Below are 19,261 nucleotides of genomic sequence, written 5' to 3'. Positions count from 1 at the left end.
CCGTTGTCCGTTCCCTGCAAAGCCTTGTTCTCCGTCCTTTGACCCGAGGGAAGAGAGGGGAACCACCACGGGTGGCCAAGGAGGAGCAAACAGCATGATCTGCCGTGCATTCAACCAGGCCCGGCTGGCCCAGCAATTGCCCCCTCCACGAGCCCTGCCAGAAGCAACCCAGCCAGGTGAAATAAAAGCCCCTGAGCCGCGCACCCGTGATCGTTCTTGGGAGGAAACTGAGGCAGAGGATGCAACCCAGGGGGTGAAACCAGGGGGCACATTCAGCTTCTCAGAGGCCGCAAAGATGATTTTAATTGTTTTAACCCTTTGGGATTTCCTCTCTGAGCCTGCCCAAGGGCCAGCTCTCGGGACCGATCGCAGTGGAGCTGCTCGGGAGAGAGGCAGCCAGCCAACTAACCAAGCTGCACGCTAAGCCAGCCACAGCCCAGACACCGCACAGTTATTTTTCTAGGAATCGCATTTGATTGAGGCTAGGAAGGGCCTGGCAGGACAGGAGACTCCTTTCCAGCTCCCCATGGGCTCTGGGAGGAGAAGAAAGGCCAAGCCGAACCACCGCAGCTCGTTCCAGACCTCAGCCGTTCCTGGGGTGAGTTTCCCACCCCTCCTGTTTTATTTTAAATGCAGCGCGGGGGCCTCAAACTGTTCAGAAACTCCTTCACGTGAAGTGTTTTATTGGCATGTGGAAATAGTTTTGTCTGGTTTTCGGTCTGGCCGATGGCTAACGTTCCCCCTCCCTTTCCCAGCCCGCTCCCAGCAAAGAGCTGACAACTGTGAACGGATCGGAGGCCCTCGGCTTAACCGCGCTTGTCTTTCCCCCTCTTCCATTGTTCTGAGACGGCCCAGCTGTTTTTGGTCCATCCGCCGGGTTGTCACTGACAATGTTCGCTTTGTGAGCGCTTTCCCGGGGGGGTTCGTAGGATGGCTGGGTTGGGACGTAGGGTAGCTGGACTCGAGCGCCATTTCCTTTTGCCCCGTCTGAATTTCTGCAGAGTCCTCCCCACCCGGGGCAGGAAGAGCAGGGCGGTGTCGGTCCTGGCGCGCAGGAGGCGGCTGGCAGGGTACGCAGTGCCCCCGGGGCTAAGAGTTGAGTCAAATCCCCTTCGTGCCAATGGAAAGAGGATCGGCTCGTGCCAGGGCTGTAGTTGGCTGATCCTGTGGAAAGGACGGGAGGGGAAACCACGCGGACTTCCTCTACCTGTAGACATAAAAAGCCGGTCAAACGCAGAGTTGGAGATGGCCATCCTGTCCGGGCCCTGGAGTTTCCATTGACGCTGGCTGGCATTGCAGTTCCCCGAAGACCCTGGCATCATCCGCTGCGTTGTCCAGAGGCGATTCAGCCCGCATGGTAAAGCTGAGGCGTGCGCGTGGCCTCCGTGCTGCCCCTTTCCCTACCTGGTGGGGGGATGAACGCTTGGGAGAACAAACCTCCCCCTTGCTTATAACCCCAGGCCTGGTTTGGAGGACGCGGCATCTCCTGAGTTCTTCCCGTCTCTCTTAAGGGAACGCCGCCCGATCTTTTAGGCCGAGGATGTCGGACTCCTTCATTATTTATTATTTGCTAAGTGCTGACGTGGAGCATTCCTCCCCGGCCGGCTCCCCCGGAGAACGCGCGGCTCCTAATGGCGGTGGAGCGAAGGGGGCTAGCCGTATCGATTCCTCCGCGAAGGACTCGGTACGCACGGGAAGGGGTGTTTACCCCGGCGGGTGCACGCTGCTCTCCTGGCTCCTGAGCCCAGCTTGGCTTGGGCAGCAGGAGAGAAGGGCCCCGTCTTAAACCACGGGTCTAAGGGGCCAGACCAGGAGCCAGGCTGCGTGGCGCAGGCTCCTGCTTAGGAAGGCGGCGCACATCCTGAATGTCACCGCAGGCTTGAGCCTCAGGCCCGCGGTGAGACCCTGTGCCTTGCTGGTGCTGGACGGGAGCTGCGCACTTGCAGGGGACACGTGGAAAGCGGATGCCAAAGGCCTCGTGCCTCGCTGCCCCCTTGCACGGGAGTCCGGATGCCGTGAGCAGCCGAGCTTCGTGCCCGGCTGAGGGCTGGGCTGTTGCTGAGCTTGCCTCGGTGCTCTGTTTTGTGGGCGCGCAGTGCCCTTGGTTGAGAAGGTGTCAGAGAGAAATGAATTGCATTCCCCCCGTGGGAGGCAGTGCAAGTGCTGACACTGGAAGTGTCATTTTTATATGCTCCTCTTCCCTCATGTTTTTCTGCCTCACGGCACTGCAAAGACTGCATAAATTCTGCGGGCAGAAAGGGCTTGATCCCCTGCAATCCTGCAAACGGGGCTTTCACTGCAGATGTGCAGAGACAACGGTGATGTGACCTGGCTGCTATCGGTGGGGCCATTTCCATAGGCTCTCCGAGGCCTTTGCTGTTGCCGCCTGAGATACCCGTTCCGCCCTGCTGCCGGGGAGTGGCAGAGGACTGCCGGGACGTGCTCCGGGGATAACCTGGCATTACCACCCAAGCAGACTGTTCGCAACATGGGCCTGCATTAGCAGCACCTGAGCCCTGAGATAGTGCCAGCCGCCGTTAGAGTGACCCTGCTTGGGCTTAGCGTGCACAGGAGCTCCGAGGGCAGATTCAGAGACGATGCATACGTTGCTTGCTTAGAAGGCAGGTAGAAAAGAGGCTCCTTTTGGTATGAAGGTACTTTACAAGGAGAGGCCAGGAGGAGTTGTGGATCCCTTTAGAGAAGCTGCCCTCCGCAGCCAACACCCTTCGAGTTCCCCTCTTGCCCACCTGTGCGGTGCTGCTGGGGCCCACCCAGGTGGAGAGCGTGCACCGGGGGTAACCACCATACCTCGCACCCCAGCATCTGCAGGCAGCAGATGTGATGAATGCCAGGGGCTTGGTTTTAACTCAGCCACGGAGAACCTGTTTCAGTTTTTCCCGTCTTGCTTTGTAACGTGACCTCAGGAACCTGTGATCATCCTGCGGTGCCACTGATGGCATGAACTGGGACAAACTGGAAAGGGAGGGAGACGCTCCGGGCGTCTGCAAGGTGCTCGCATTCTGTGTGGGCCCCTAGCAGGTGTCCGACCCTTCGGGATTGCTGTGGTGGGTGGCTGGTAATCAGCTCCTCTTTCCAAGTAACGGAGCAACTATTGGGTGGATTTACTTGTCAGATGGCTGTGGCCATAATGCTGTCCCATTAGGAGCCCGCTGTGGGCGTAAAAGGATGTAAGTTTGAAGAACTTTGGGCCCTTCCTTTTGAAGAGATGCCAGAAAAAAAGAGGGCTCTGCCCTACAAGGACAGGGTGACTCTGTGCATGTGCCAGGCAGTCTTGATACCCGGTGTGGTGAGGAAGCAGGCAGTCGGGGTCCAGGGCCTGCTTTGCTGTGACCCTGGACAAGTCACTTCACCTGCCTTTGGTTTTGTTTGCGCAGCTGTAAAATGGTGGGAAGGCTCACTGAGCCCCGGGGCTGTTGGGAAGCTGAGTTTCTTCGTGTTCTTCAGGATCCTCTGGGTCAGGGGTCTGTAACCTTAACCCAGGGACCAGATCTGGCCTGCACAGGTCCAGTCTGTGGTGGCACAGGGGATCGGGGACATGCGTCTCACCCCAGTGTGTTGCCACCCTCTGCAGTGCCCACTACAGCAACCCATACTTCCCCTTGTCACTGAGTTTGTCCCTCCTCATTGCTCTTTGGGACAGGAATCTGTGCACTCAGCTGCACAGGTAAGCAGAGGTGGCAGCAGCGGGTGCTGTGGCTGGGATTTGTGGGCTTGTCCCAATAGGTATTTTGCATTTGTATGGCAAGGACATCCAGCCAAGGACTAGGGGGTCCTTTGCAAACGTCGAATCCTGGGGGGGGGGTCGGTACTCTGACCCAGCCTTACAGGCGCGGGTGGGTCCCCTGTTCCAACTACTGGCCTGGCCTTTGTTTGCCATTGCAGGTAATGGGTCTAAGGAAAGGTGCAGTGGGACATGCAGCCGGAAGCTTGAGTCCAGACGCTGCAAGCGTGCGTGTGAACGCAGGGTGTTGCACTCCTGGTGTGTGCCTGGGGGAACGTTCCCACATCAATCGGGTTTCCTCGTAGTATTGAACATTTTGTAGTACAGCCCAGCCAACCTTGCTCGCCCCTGCCGCCCTCCCCCCCACCTGCATACGCACCCCTAAGCTCCATCAATATCTGCCATCCAAATGAGCTTATGCTTATTTTAATCCCCATCCAAAGCCTGTTCAACTCGATGGAAAATACTCCCTTTGGCTTAAGCAGGGTTTGGGATCAGGCTGCTGTAGCTCTGGAAGGTGGATTGCTCTAGCCCGCGACACCCAAGTGCTGTTTGTCTGTCTCTCCCATAGTAGCCTGCTCCTATTAGTGACCCCGTGTGCCATGTTAATGTGGCCCTGGTGTGATCAGGCCTATGAATTTTTTTTTATGTGCGACTGGCAAATCAAGGAAAAGAATGTATTCTGAACAAGTGGTGATTATTATTCAGAATATCAGTACAGCAGAAAAAAGTGGGTTCTTTGTGTATAATGAAACATCTGTCAGGAAATAGTCACGCAGATTTCTTTTTTCTTTTCTTATTTTTTACCTCTTGAGTTTCTTCTGACTGAATTTTAACCCCCTGCAGCCTGGAGCCCCCTGCCTCTCTAGGAACCAGGTTGCTTGCAGCCGGTGCCGTCTTGCCGGAAACGCCTGTTCACTGCATGTTGAAGGGGATAACACTGTTACAGCTCCCAGCTAGGGGATTTGAGAGATGATCCAGCTTGTACATCTGGAGGAGCCTTCATTCACTCTGCACAGAGGAGCGGGGTGACAGTAGTAACACCAGCACTTCCAAAGACCCATTGCCCTGTCGATTGAGGCAGCCTGGGGACATATTGGAATAAAGCCATAGGCTCTGTGATAGTGCTCGTGCTGCTGCCACTTGGAAGGACCAGGGATAGCTTAATAAGGTCCATCTAAGGCTGTTTCCCATTTGACCTAATGGAGAATCTCCATCTATGGTTTGCAGGACGGGGACGAGGACACACGGTTGAGCAGTTCAGAGTCCACGCTGCGGAGAGCGGTGATGCACTTGCTCCCCAGCCAGTACATCACAATATTCAGCAGCAGCTCTACATAACAACCGAACACAGCGCCAGAAAGAGGTGAGACTTTATTTATTCAGCGTTCAGGAGAGCGAAGGAAAATTTATGCCCAGCTTTCCAGCAGGTGCTCTCTTAGTGCCAGGAAAGTTAACACTACAACCCTGTGGCTTTCTGTGCTTGTCGTAGCTGGGCCCCAGGCTCTGCTTTACTCTTGTAAGCTGCTTTCCCAGACTGGAAATTACAGGCGTGCTGTCGAGTCCAGCTGGAAGAGGACACGAGAGCCAGAACGCACCCTGCTGTCAGTGCCAGGCATTCGGTAATGAAGTGCAAGGTCCCAGCATCATGAGACTGACTTAAAATAACAAGATGTATTATTTTTGTTAGAAAATCAAATACATTTTTGATGCTTTTTATTTGCCTGCCTGTTTTGCAGTGGTTGAGGCCTCGGTTTCCAAGCTCCTCTCTGCAACAAGGAGAGCTTGAAAACTTTTTGTTTCCCCTTTTTTTAAAGCAATAAATGAAAGCTGCAATTCTCACAGAATCGCCAGATTACAGGAGCTGGAGCACTGAGAAAAGCACCAAATATGGCAAGTTCCATAAAAAAAATTATGACAGTTGGCAGCACCAGATGTTTCAGAACGAGTATTTGTTTTAAGTCTTTTTGGCACTTTGTAATATTTTCTCTTTAAATTGAAGAGTTGACCGAACTGTCTGGGTCTCCTTAGCTGCTACTGCCAAACAGGCAGTAATAGCACCCTGCTTATTGTAAAGGCCCTTTCTGCTCTGGAAATAGGAGGAGCGAAGCCTTCTGTTTCTTGTACGTATCAGTTGGTTCAACAATCGTACCCATAAAGGGGCCCCAGCCACCCTATCTTCTCTTTCTCTTAGTATATAATGACTTAAATTGTCCAGACCCAGGCACCAAAAAAAAATATCCACGCATGTGCTCTCACGCATCCCCTTTTTTGTTAGCAAATTGGTCCCATGTTTCAGGCAGGAATGCGCATCGTCCACTTGAAATGCAAATATTCCCAAACTCTTCTTTAAGTTTATTTTGCAGCTAGGTTTATGGTTTTGCACTCTTGTTTGAACTCAGGAAATAGAATTATACCTTTTGGATTTAGTAGCAACAGATGCATCTTAATGTAAATGAATATGATTTTGCCATACAGTGGTTTTGTGTGTGTGTGTGCATGAGTGTGTGCAAGAGAGAGAGTTACATATGATTAAAACAATTTGGTGGATAGCCCTTCAGATGGAAACTTGAATTTGCTTTGCTTCAGCTCTCCTCCCTTGACAGTCCTCTCTGCAAATCTTCCAGTGAGTGCATTAATCAGCAGGGATGTTTTGTGGGGAACAGATGATTTAAGAACAGTCACTGGAAGTGAATTTGTGATCATGCATGCTTGCCCTGGAAACCTGATTATTCTGCAGGTTACCCAGTCCTGTTTATTACATGTTTCCAGTGCCTCCCACAATAAGGTCCAGTGCGACTGTGGGCTATCGGTACTATACCCTACACATGTTACACAGCAGCAACAGTGTCCTGCATCCCATCAAAAGTAACCGACAGCCTGATTAAAAAAAAAAATGCAGGTATTAAACTGTCTCTCTCAGCTTCTCTTCAATAATCTACAGACCTGGACTCTGATTAGCCTAAATTATTTAGCTAAAAATCCTGAATAGCAAATAAATATGGGAAAAATTGTAAACAGCTCACGGACAGCTCCCTAGCAGAGAGAGGCTAAATTCATAGTGAATAATTTATTCATTATGAATTATTCGCTCAGCTCAGTTGCTGAAGAATAGCTTCTTCCCAACCTTTGCTTGCCAAATGGTCTGTCTCACAGAATGACTTTACTGAAGCTGAATCAGCTGTTTTCAGAAAAGGCTCCTGCCGGGTCTTAGAGACTCGGGGATTTCAGTGCTCTCCGCTGGTGGGATGCGACTCGCTGGGTGCCCCTGCTAACCTACTTCCGAGTCGAATCGCGACCGGCTGCATGAACGGAGCCGCTCTGTTGGCTCGCAGCATCCTAACGCTTGCGCCTGGTGTCTGTGAAAGGGTGCTGGGGCCCGTAACAGAGGTTCGTTGTACAGGCTGATAAGGCCTGGTACTAATAGGAATGCACCCCTGGAATTCAGGGGTGGAAAAAAAAGGGAACGGAGGCATTTTCCCTTGATTTAAAGTCCCCCCTTCTGTACTGTTTACACATCAAACACTGCACTTTTGTGTACGACAAGAAAACCAGGCACCGAAACCAGCTTGTCGCTTTTCATTGCTTTTTTTGCACATTGTTCAGGTTGGACAAATGTCACGAGTAATTAAAAGGCGATCAGGCTTTAGGAAGCCTTTCAGTTTTAATCACATAAATGCAGTGTTTGTACCAAGAAGGACAAATTACTTTTTTTTGCCGCTCTTTCTAACCTTTAAAGGTGCCCTTTAAAACAAAAGAAGGTTAAAATTTGCACTGAAAGCAGATTTCAACCTTGCAGGTGTCTTAACTGTTCTGCAAATGCAGCTGCTCTGCAGGAGAGGAACGTGCGTAACGAGTCTCGACTTGTTGAGTCAGTGGGGGCCTGATCCTCCTCCCGTCGGCTTTCGTCAGAGGTGTGGGATGAGGGCTTGAACGTGCTCGACCCGCAGTGGGAGTGCTTGTCAGGACCCAGAATTACATTAGCATCTCGTGCTGTTTTCTGGCCAGTGTCCCAATCCTGCTTGGAGTTGCGCGGATGCTAAATTCCACCTGTCCACACACAGTTGCCTTGACTTGACTGGGACTGCCCCAAAGCTGCACGGCCGATTGCAGGGTTGACTTATGCCCTGCTGAAGACTAGGTGAGTCCCGCACAGCTGTGGCTCAGAGTAAAGGGCTGAAAAAATAGGAAACAGGAAAACAAAGCCCCTTTTTTGCAACATGGCGCTGGGTCCACTGGCGTTGGGTGGGCTGTACTGCCCGGCTGCTTGTGCTGGTGCATGCCTCTCTCGCTGGAAGCAGCTATTTTTGCTTTCAAACCTACTGCGGTGACCTGGTAAAAGCTACGCCAGCTACACTGGTTTAAAGAGCAACCAAGCCACAGGGGAAAGTTTTGATCCCAAGAATAGTTACTCAAACAGGGTGGACAGTGCCCAAATCCCCCCTCTGGCCAGCGCCTGTGGACTCGAGGGGAGCTGCACAGAGGCTGCTTTAAATGAGAAGCTTCCCAATGGATCTTACAAAGGCAGGCAGGAGAGGAAATCGCAGCCGGCTGTATTCTCCCGGCTTGTGTGTTTAATGGGTTAACAGCAGGATTGCTAATTACCTCACCCTTGAACTCTCCCCTGTAAAAGGCAGCATCCACCAGGGTTATTCTCTCAAGTTCAAAGCTGTCTGTGCCCCCGTGCAGTTGGTTTACATCAAGTGCCTTCCTGCCTTGTGCGTGCAGCGTCGCATGCTCCTCGAAGAGCAGAGAAGGAATCCGCAGCTCGGATAAGGACTCGTAGCCACGTGGACCTAGCTACTTCACCTTTCGGACTTGGGGAAAGGGGGTGAACGTGGCAGGTGCCGCACGTTGTGAGTCTGATGAGTTCGTGGGTCTGGCTAGATCCAAGCATGGTGTGTACAAACCGTGGGTGGGGATGGGGTGCTGAACTTCGGGTGTGGAGCGCAATCCCCCATTCCCTGGGGTCCCATCACAGCCCTGCCAACGGGCCAGGGGCGACTTCCAGCTGTGCTTGAGGACATAGCGGTTTTGAGGGCTTCTGTCTCCAGAAAGCAGCTTTGAGGCCATTCAGCAATGGCCTCAGCTGCAGATGAATAAGAGTCTCTCAGGAGGAAAGGTTACATAGAGTTGATATTCCTCTGAGCTCCTAAGGCTTTGGCAGACGCTGGGTGCATCTGGTATATGAGCTGGCTCTGGAGCTCAGTTTCTTTTCTCATATTGGTGTGGGCATGGATTGACCTGATTAAGAAAAGGGGATATTGGCTGCGTCTTGGGGTGACTCGAATCCCATTGGAGGAGTCTGCTGGGCAGCGCTCTGCCCTTCCTGGCCAGCAAGCCTGGTGTTAGCAATGTCTGATAGCAGACTATTTCAAGGCTGCTTTTACCTTGAAGTTCGTGGTGGCGCAGGAAGGCATGGGCACGGGTGGGATGAGCACGAGGGGGCTCTGGCTAGTGTCTCCTGCACAAGAGCTGCTGTGCTGTGTCGTGCTCCCTGGCACCTGTGAACTGCAGACCTTGTGTGTTGACTTTACACTCGATGAGTGCAAATAGTGAATTACCCGCAAAGGCAAGATAACGAAACCACCCAACCTCTTCTTTCAAGCCACAAAGTTTGCTTGGTGCAACAGATCCTGACCAACTCGCTAACCTCGAGTAATATCCAAAGGGTACTTTAGAGAGAGATCAGCCGTAAAACCATATCGTTACCCTGCGGGATGTACTTTGCATGCCACCACACCTGGTATCTTTTTTTCCTTCTTTTGAAGTCATCCGCAGTAAAAATAACAAGAACACAAATCTAATCCTGATCAGTTAGACTGATGCAAATCAGGAGGAGGCCTGGGAAGTCAATGGAGTTGCTCCAGATTTATGCCATTGTAACCAAGATCAAGTTTGGGCCCCCGATGAAGCAGGTCTTCTGGTTTCTGATTGACTCATGGAAGTGTGACGTGTTCTTCAGAGCAGGATTCTGTACCCTGCTGTCAATCTTTCCCCAGCTTTTATCTGCAATCCATGGCCGAATATCTCTAAATCCTGGAGTAAATGCAAAACTGTGGCGGTTTAAAGGGCAGTTGAGGTTTTAAACTCATTTCATTAAACCACCGCAAACTTGCATGGCTGCTGAATCTGGTGTAAACCAGTTTTAAACTAAAGTAGTAAAAGAAAGCCAGACAGGATTTGCATGAAATCAGAGTGCGTCTACACTGCTGTTAACGTTGCTGCAGCAGGAACTAATTAGCCCCTCATGGGGTAACTGCCTGCATGTTTGCCCATGGTCTCTGGTGGGGGGATTTGCAGCTGCAATGCTAACAACACCCAACTTGAAGCCACCTGGTTTAAAGCTAGCTCAGCTATGTCTGCGTGAGATGCCACTACTACGCTTCTGATTGCAGTGTAGACGTGCCCTTTGGTTTAAACCGGTGCAGGTCTTGCGTAGACACAGCCTGGACTTTCCTACGAGATTTGTCATCGCTTTCTTGTGGACTTCCCTATGAGTTACCTATAAGTTTCACCTCATTTCAAAGACAAAATAGTTGACTTTTCTTCCATGCAAGCCTTATGGATTTCAGCTTGGCTTTGGTGGAAATCTGCTTGTTTAGAAAGCACCAGGACGTAACAGTGTGTTTAGGGGGGCAAATTACCCTGTTTCCATGATGGTCATAAAATGAGTTTGGGAGCCGTTCTCCGTTTCATTCAAAAATCCCCGCACACCTCCACTCGCTAGTGCCAGAACTTTGCAAAATGAGTTTGAGGCAAGACTGTTGTCTCCCCTGAGTACTACTTTCTTCCCAAAGTTGCGTTTTCAAAAGCTTTCTTAAAAGGACAGTCCCTAAGGACGGAGATTAAAGAGACTTTCTAAGATCTGAGAATTTCTTTATGCAAGAAAAAAGTAAAGTAAAAAAGTGTTTACTTTCCCAAATGGCAACATCTACCATCGTCTGAGTCACAGCACAAGACAGAGCCCAGCCACACAAACGCCTTGTTATTCTTCTCATGTAGCAGGAAGAATTTCTGAGAGTACCATAAACTGCATCACATGGTGAGAGCCTGGGTGAGCTCTAATTGCTTCTATTTGCATAATGAAGCTGGGCTCAGCATCCTGCTGGTATTTGAAAGAAGAAAATCAAAATCAGCTCTAGATAAACAACTCCCCCCTTCCTCCCCACACTCCTAATTTGATCATTTTCTATCTTAATATTAAATGCAATCCTCCAGCTCCCCTTTCTTCCCAAGTCTTGGCTACAGTCTTCTCCCCATTAAGAAGACGCGCCACTTGACTACACCTTCTGCCTCCCCTCCTCGGAAGTTGGCCTGAAGGGTAGGATGTTTTCCAAGGGATTACACCGGGATAGGTGCAGGCGCCGATGCCCAGAAACGGTGTTGAAATCTTTGCTCCGAGTCCAAACACAAGGTGCGAGCTTGAGGCAACCGCCCTGGGTTCCCCACGTTAATCATTTTTAATAACTATAACACCAGAGCTAAATGTTTCGGAGCGAAGGGTTCAAAGGAGCAGTGCTCACCGCCGGCTGTCAGGAAGAATTAAAATCTGTCTCGACAGTTCCCCTGCCCGAAGGAAAGCACTGGAAGTGTTTTTAAGCATCGACCCAGCCATGGGGCTAAGGCGGCAGTGTCAGAAGTGATGGCAAGGAAGCAGGGAGATGAGCCACCCGTCTAGCTTGCAGGCCCTCTGCTCGCAGCCACCTGGGCACCTGATTGACTGTATCCCCAGTTACTCAAGAGACCAGTTTCCCATTTCCCTTTTTAAAGGGCCTCATCCAGCCCCCAGTCAATGGAAAGGTCCTATCAACCTCTACAGGAATCGGCTAAGGCCCTCCACGCTTCGAACAGGCTGGTGTTCATCTACACAGCTTTTGCGAAGGCTGTGGTGGAGGAATGGCAAGCACAGTAACGCACGCACATTAATTCCCTGCAAAACTCTGATTAGAGGCCCTTCAGGCCTCTAATGTAAGCACCGCTTGGATCAGCATGGAGCTGGTTCAGCATCTGGAAAGGTCCCCCAGCGTACGGACAGGGAGAGAGCATTTGCGTGTTTTTACAACCTGCCGTAGCTGCAGGTTTGCAGCTTTTAGTGTCCGTGAGCAGCGATGTTAGCATTTTCCTTGCTATTGCTCCAGACCAAACCAGCCTTGGCCACAACTGCAGCCACCAAGGGTGGCCAGACCTAACGCCACCGTACCTTTTATGGGGATGGCTAAATGCTGAGGCAGCTACAGTAGGGAAAATGGTTGTCGACTGTGTTTGTTGCTGTACCTGGATACACTCTGAGTGAATCTGAGCTCCTTTAAAGCCAGTGATCTTTAGGGCAAGGAGGAGGTATGCGTTTACACGTGCCGATGGAGATCGATCTGGTGCACTGTCACGGCCTAAGTGAGGGTTGCATTGTTCTTGTTCTGTCTCTGGGATTAGCTCATGCTGGTGCCTAAGGTGCTCCTCCAGAGCACGGGTATCCCAGCACTGTCATGCCTCCCAGTGCCACCCCAGACTGAGCTCAGGATGGAGACTGTGCATCCATCCAGGAAGCCTATGCTACCTGCATCACTGTTATTGAGCCAACCTTTTAGCAGGGGTTCACCAAACTGGCTCATCTATTCCAGTGGCAGCCACTTTTGAGCAGACAAGGAATGGAGCAAAGGGCTCAGGGCTCCTTGAGGAGCTAATGGGGACCTGAGCGTTCATATGGGCTTCGTTCAGAGGGGTTGCCCTCGAATGCCAGCTATGCTTTGGGTGAGGGCATGGGTGTATGTTTCCTGCATCTGGTTATACTGCGTGTATTGGAGATGGCGCTTTTCGAGATCAGGCCTTGGGGCTCTATCCCTCCAGACCCACTGCGACCTCAGTCAGTTCCCCTGGTTGCTTCTCCATCCCTTTCCCATCTTCTCCACAGTCACCACCTACGGATGGAGAGTATTTGTGAAGCCTGCTCTAGGTCTGGCATGTCTTCTTAGCCTGCCCCAGTGTAAAATACCTGACAGCCACGTTGAGTTGTCACAATTCTCCACCCCTAACAAGAATTGTTTTCTAAAATCAGCCAATTTCAAGCTCCCTGGGACTGCGATCTCCGTCTCCTGTCCCTTTAGCCCGAGGCACTTAGTGTGTGGACTGGTTTGGGCAGAAGGGGTGCTTCTCTCCTGGGTTGGCTGAGAGCTGAGTGAGAAGAAAGGTAACAGGAATAGGCGGGTGCCAGTTCTGGGCTTGCCTGTAGTAAACAGGTTGCTGCCTGGGCTCAGAGAGATGCTGTCAATAAGGCCGGCTGGCTTGCTGGTTATATCCAATACCGAGGTTGCCAGCTAGGACAAACTGGTCCTGGTTTAAGGCCTGGAGGTACTTGGTGCGTGTGCATGTGCATGTGCTCTCATCAGGTCACCTCTGGTGCAGCAGTCATCGATCTGCTGGCTGAAGATGGTGGTGATGCTGGTCACTGGAGGATGATTTGGGAGAAGGACCCCCGCTCTTTCCCCAGCAGGCCATTGCAGCATGCTCTGTCCAGCAGCCCCTGGGCAGCAGGTTCCCCCGTGCCCTCGCCCCCCAGCCCACGTTGCAGAGGCACTTGCGGAGGGAGAGTCCAGCAGATGTCACTACAGCCTCTGTTATAGTAGAGGGATGTCTGCCCCGGCCCCCCGCACCCAGGGCTTAGCACAAAGTGGTGGCAGGACTGCAGTGCCTGTTACCAGGCCCCTGGCTTCGGCAGGTATTGCACTGACCCTTTAATAGCCATCAGAAGGCAGGCAGGGTCCCCTTTCCCCTGGGTATCTGCTCTGCTAAAGAAATGGCAGGGTCCTGCCCAAGAGATCCCCCAGGTAGAGCTGGGGCAGAGATCTCTGCTACTCGCCGGGCGAGACTCCTGCCAAACGGCAGCAGGGGTTACCCCCCTCGGGCAGCCCCGTCCAGGAGGGGCACAGGGACGTCTCCTTCGAGGCTGCAGTCACCTCTGCTACCAATCCAGCTGGCTGGTGTGCATCGCTCTTTACCCAGCAGTGGTGGAGGAGCGTGCCATCCTGCCAGCTGTGGGCACAGCTCCTTCCCTCAGATGGCCTGCTCGGGTCTGTAAGCCGCCCTTCGTCTGGGCTGGGTCAGGACTCCTGCAGAGAGTCAGCAGCAATCCCGGACTGCATGGGGGCCCTCAGTAGCGTGACGCAGGCTCCCCTCCGCAGGGCTGGGGCGTGCCCCGAGTCTGGGGAGCGAGAGGCAGGGACCTGGGCTCCGTCCAGTTTCTACCAAATGACCCCGCCACCAGGCCAGCCCTCTGAGACTATTCTGGGCAGTAAGAGGCATGCCCGCCAACCTCAAAGGGGGCATTTATATTCTGACTCAGCCCAAGAAAAGTAAGGGCCTTTTTCGCTGAGGCTGGATTGCTATCCGCCCCGCACCACAGAGATTGCAGTGGAATGTGCTGGCTACTGTGCGTAGGGCCTCACGACTGCCTGATATAAGGGATCCCGGCTGCCTGGCCGTGCGTGGTAGACCCTGAGACAGACCTGCTTTTAGCTCAAGTCCTTGGCAGGCGTGTTTCTGGAGCAGAAGACCCTGGGCTCCATCCCGGCTCCCTGGGTCTGAGCGCTAAACTGGGTTCTTTCTTCCATGATGTATCACCACTAGTGATGTAAATACTCTGCAGGCCAAATTAGGAGCCCCACTTACTCCTTTGCAACACCACAGTCATTGAACTGGGCGATCGTAGATGCTTGTTCAAACCCCATGGTCATCACAGGGCCAGACTGGCGTGGCATGCCTACGCTAGCAATACTGTCCCAGTACAGCAAGTTCCCGGGTGACAGGCGTGAATCCCGTGTGGCTGCGAGCATGGAGGTGCTGCCCCAGGGTCATGCGTGCAGCCCCATCAAGGTGCAGGGAGGTATGGTCCAGCGCGCCTTAGCGTGAATTTGAGCTGGAACCTGGGAGGGCTGATCTGTTTTGCAAAGGCAAGATTACTCCCAGTTGTGTGTGGTTTGGCTAGCCCTGTATGAGGCTGGTTAACCTTGCAGAGGCAACACAGTTGTGTTAGGAAAGGTTTACCTGCGTAGCTACGCCAGGAAGCCCTCCGAGTGCACATGCAGCTTGAACTGGCCCCAGAGTGCTTTTGTGCCAGTTTAGTTTGTATCAGTCCAGCAAGTGGAAAAACCCACCCAGACAAAAGGACTTTTGTGCTGGTATAAGTGCATCTGTCCTAGGGTGTTAGCTGGTACAGTGCTGACGTTGCTCCATCCATTGACAGTTCCCAGCAGATTGGCTGAAGGGAGGTGAGCTGCGTGCTGGCCCTGCCTGGGCATCATCCCCTGAACTGTGGACTCACGCTACAGCCTTTGCCAGCAGCACAGAGCTGCATGGGTCTGGGTGTGGTGAGGAGTGATCTGTCATCCAGACTCCTGCTCCTGATGTAGACACAAGCAGAACTGCCCTTTGGCCAGGCTCTAGGAACAAATAAAGCGGACAGAAGTGTTGGCTTTCCAGCACACGCTGTGTTCACACGAGGAAGGTTTGCCCGGTGTAGTGTTATGTTATACTGGTGTGGCTAAAGCAGACTGGCAGAGCTGTACTGGGAAAGCATCGCTAGCGTAGGCATGGCCTGAGTAACAGCCAGACACACCAGTCTGGCCCTGTGATGACCATGGGGTTTGCACAAGCATCTACAATCGCCCAGTTCAAAGACTGTGATGTTGCAAAAGAGGAGCTGGGTCTCCTAATTGGGCCTGCAGAATATTTATATTGCCAGTGACGATATATATATATATAGTGAAAGAAAGAACCCAGTTTAACTGGACCCAGCCAGAGGTCGGCACTTGAGTACGAGGCAACTGGGTATTCTAGGAAACGTTGCGATATGTAGGCAAGTCCCCTGATCCAACCCCCACTGGTGTCACTGGGAATCTTTCCATCACCCTTACTGGGAGTTGGAGTCAGCTTAGTGCTTGCAGGGCTGGCAAAGGGGAAATAAAGCCTGAGCAGACTTAGCCTGGAAATTGGAGAGACCCAAGATCTGGCTGTGCCATTGGCCCACAGTCACCTTTCGGAGTAGACGCAGACACTGGGCATATTCCAGTGTCGCAGACTGCTTGGGCACTGGCTCTGTGTGGCATAACTGAGCAGAAGGACTCTGGCCCCAGTTTGTGACCGGTGAAATGGCATTAAAATGGTTCAGTTACTGAAGCTGCATCTGAGTCGAGCGGGGCTGAGTCTGGAGCAGGGGTGCTTCCCTGAACATTGGCGTTAGATTGCAGGTAATAGATATGGCGAGAGAACATGTTATTTTCCTTCCTCGGGGACTTGAATCATCAGCTGTTTGCTCCTCCCCTCCCTTCTCCCCGAATACACGGAGAGACTGATATTCTCTGAACAATTCGTTGCCTTCTGAGAAGTGCTGACTTCCTGTTTCCCTAAATGAGAACCTTCTGTAATCATCGTTGCTTTAGTTTTATATAGGCAGAAAATTTAAGGTTTGTTTTTCTTTTTTAAATCCATGTTTGTGACTGGGGGGGGGGGACAGGATGGGACATGGTCATGAACGTAGGCCGGACCCTGGCATGTTCAGGGATCACGTGCTGGGTCTTGCTCAACACTGTCGCTAACAAGTTGTTTTTAAGGCTGGAGGATTGTTTTCTGGTTGATGGAGTAGATGAGGACTCAGGAGGACTCTGGGCTCAGTTCCTAACTGGTGTGAATTACTGCTGTCAGCTTGGGCAAACCAGTGTTTCTGCAACTCCATCTTCTAGATCAGGCTTACACTATCATTGTATTGAAAGGGGAGATTTGTTCCTGATGAGTGGTGCAGGGATCTATAGAAATACTAATCGTAGGTCTTGATTGTCCTCATCCTCTGGCCTTCTGAGTTTCACTGTGACGGTTTGGTCCAAATCTGTACTTGGATATCTGCACTTCCTTCTCCAGCCTTCAAGAGATCAGTTGACTAATGAAACACAAAAAAATGTTAACTTTTGCTTTAGTTTGTGCACAGTATCGATCACACATAAAGAGGCTGTGAGCTGAGAGGTTTCTCACCACCATGGAGAAGACATTTCTCTTGGGAGTCAGTCAGGTTAGATCCTTTGTAACCAGGATCACAGAAGCACAGATGCTGTGGATGAGAGTCTGAAAAACATCTAATAGAGCTGGGTACCAAACTTCTACTGAAAGACACCCAACTCCTTTGGGAGCTTTTAGAAGTCCCGCTCTGAAGCTAGTCCAGATGTAGATCTGAAGCAAGCTTCAGGTGAGACATGGCTGAACTTTGGGGTGTGCCAACATCCAAATCCAGATTGCAAAATCTCCATGGAATGGAGATCGCTGAATCCCTTAGACTGAGAGACCCAAATCTGAGCAAACTCCACCATTCATTTCGTCCTCTGCCTACCACCTCCCTGCTGCAGACCCATTTCCATCCATCACAGGGTCCTGGTGGGAGACGAGCACATCCTTGGAAACACGGAGGAAGATTGAAGACCAACAAATGAGAAACTGGTGATTGATTGGATTATGTCACACGCTGTTTTCACGTTCACATATGCACACACAGACACACAGTTGTGGGCCCGTCTCCCCAACTGCGCTCGGCCGACTTAAATGGAGCGACATAGGTCTCTGCCAGCTCTAGACTGAACATGGGTTCCCAGCTTGCAGGTCAAGTGCAGGTCCAGAGGGAAGCTGCACCCACTTGTATTCTCTTTCTTGGCTAGATGGGGTTGAGGAAAGCAAAACGGAGCCAGGGTGGGGACGTTGCAGAGGGGCTGATCTGGAATGGCTGCTTAAAACTGGCCGAGCTGGACTTGGATGCTATAAGTAACTGGGAAGCAGAAATACGCTGTGCCAGGGGCTGTCAGGTGACCTGGAACACTCTCCTCCAGCTCCCCTTCAAGAATCAAGTTACTTTTCCATTTTTATTTTTATTTTTTTTACGGTAAATGAATACTTAATGGCTATGGGATTGGGAATAATGGTTTCCCTCAAAGGGCTGGTTAAGTTAATTTTCTAGGGGAGTCTTCATCGTGGGAATCCCAGGGGTTAAAACCTAATTGGTGTGCCCAGTGAGAAGAAGGTGTTGTGAATGTTATCCCAAGAGTGGGGATTGTTTTCTGTGGAGCCCCAGGTATCGCTCCCTTCCTCTCCCCTGGAGGAAGGAAATCTTAAAGCACCCCCTTATGGCAGGCAGGTCTTTGCCAATCCTCCAGTGGGAATTTGAAGAGGCTCAACTTGGCTGTGGTCAATGGGCCAGGGGCCAAAGGGGATCTTCACTCTCTCCCCATGCTGGGTTGGCAGCAGAAATGTGGCATGACTTTCCCCTGGAGTTTCCACTGAGATTACCTCCTCTTCAAGTAATTAGCATCTTTCCCACTGACCTCCTTATAGGCTTGGTCTCTTCTCAGTGAAGAGTGGGTTAAGACCATGGCCAATAGGGCATGCAGCGGCTGGCAGGGAGCTGGGGCCGAGGGGTGGGTCTGGGGTTTGGTTCGAGCTCATTCCTTGCTTTGCAGCAGAGCCTCCGAAGCGGTGTCTCTCTCCGCAGGGGTTGTCAGGGACGCTGGCGATGGGGGCAGATGATTTGGCTCAGCTGCAGCCAATGCAGGCCAACCCAGGAGCTCCTTTCTGAGTCAGGCTGGCTGTGCGAGTTAGACCAGATGCTTGAGCACGGAGGAGTCTTCAGGGAGCACGGTGCATCTGTCATAGGGATCAGTCCTGTGACCCCCCCTATCCTACCCCACCCAAAGCTGGGTTGTTTCCCCTGCACCCACCCAAAGCGGCAAGAAGGGTGATTAATGAGCCTTCACAATCTGTGGCAGGGGAGGCACGTCCGGCACCTCCCCAGATGCCTTGTCGGGGTGGTTCTGCCGGCTCACTCCACTTGGCTGTAGCTTATCACATCCCAGCCGGGCTTATCCGCCCTGCCGTCTCCCCCAGCAAGCCTGTGCCCCCGCACGGCGCCGCGGGGCGTTAGGACCCGGAATCCTTCCCTGCGCCGAGGCTCTCGGGGATGCTGAAAGGAGAGGCATGAAGCTGACATGTTCAAAGGAACATACAAGGTGAAAAGGACACCGTGGAGATAAGAAATCTCTCTACAGATGTGACTAACAGGCTCCTCCTCGGGAGTTCACGTCCTTCGCTTCCCACCCTTCTTGCGCCCAGCTGGTCCTTTCCCTGGTGTTTCTCTCTGCCTCTCTGGCTTTTTTGGGGGGCGCTTGGGCAAAGAGGGTTGCAAGCAGCCAGGCTGGGCACTTGACCGGTGCTCAGGGCAGTGTTGGAGCCTGCTCCTGATTGCCTTTAAATTGCAAAAAAATGCCCAATAATAACTGCTTTTTGTCCTGGCCTGACCCTTACGGGCCGGGAAAGCAGGGGCTTCATCTTGCGGCTCCCTGGGCCACATCTGCCCTTCGGTTGCACATTCCCATCCTGTCCTGCCGCTGCAGCAATGCAGGCTGGTTGTGCTTGTTCCACTTCAACACAAAAAACCATGGAAACCCTTTCCTTCCCAGTCACTTTGGTAAAAACCCTTAAGAAAAAGATACC

At 52.0% G+C, this 19,261-nt stretch overlaps 1 long non-coding RNA gene across 1 annotated transcript in view; it reads left to right on the top strand.

Annotated features, from left to right (window-relative positions):
- Positions 1-799: 799 nt before the first annotated feature.
- LOC149855043 (uncharacterized) overlaps positions 800-19,261 on the top strand; it is a 60,832-nt gene continuing 42,370 nt past the window's right edge. The window contains exons 1-2 of the long non-coding RNA XR_016438759.1: positions 800-1,357; positions 4,973-5,108. This is a non-coding gene — a long non-coding RNA (uncharacterized LOC149855043). The remainder of the gene's footprint in view (positions 1,358-4,972; positions 5,109-19,261) is intronic.

Source organism: Crocodylus siamensis, chromosome 12 (genome assembly GCF_052110815.1).
Source record: "Crocodylus siamensis isolate JL-2025a chromosome 12, ASM5211081v1, whole genome shotgun sequence".
Classification (NCBI taxonomy): Eukaryota; Metazoa; Chordata; order Crocodylia; family Crocodylidae; genus Crocodylus; species Crocodylus siamensis.
The sequence above is the reverse complement of the archived record's forward strand: the minus strand, read 5'-3'. Positions and strand labels throughout refer to the sequence as shown.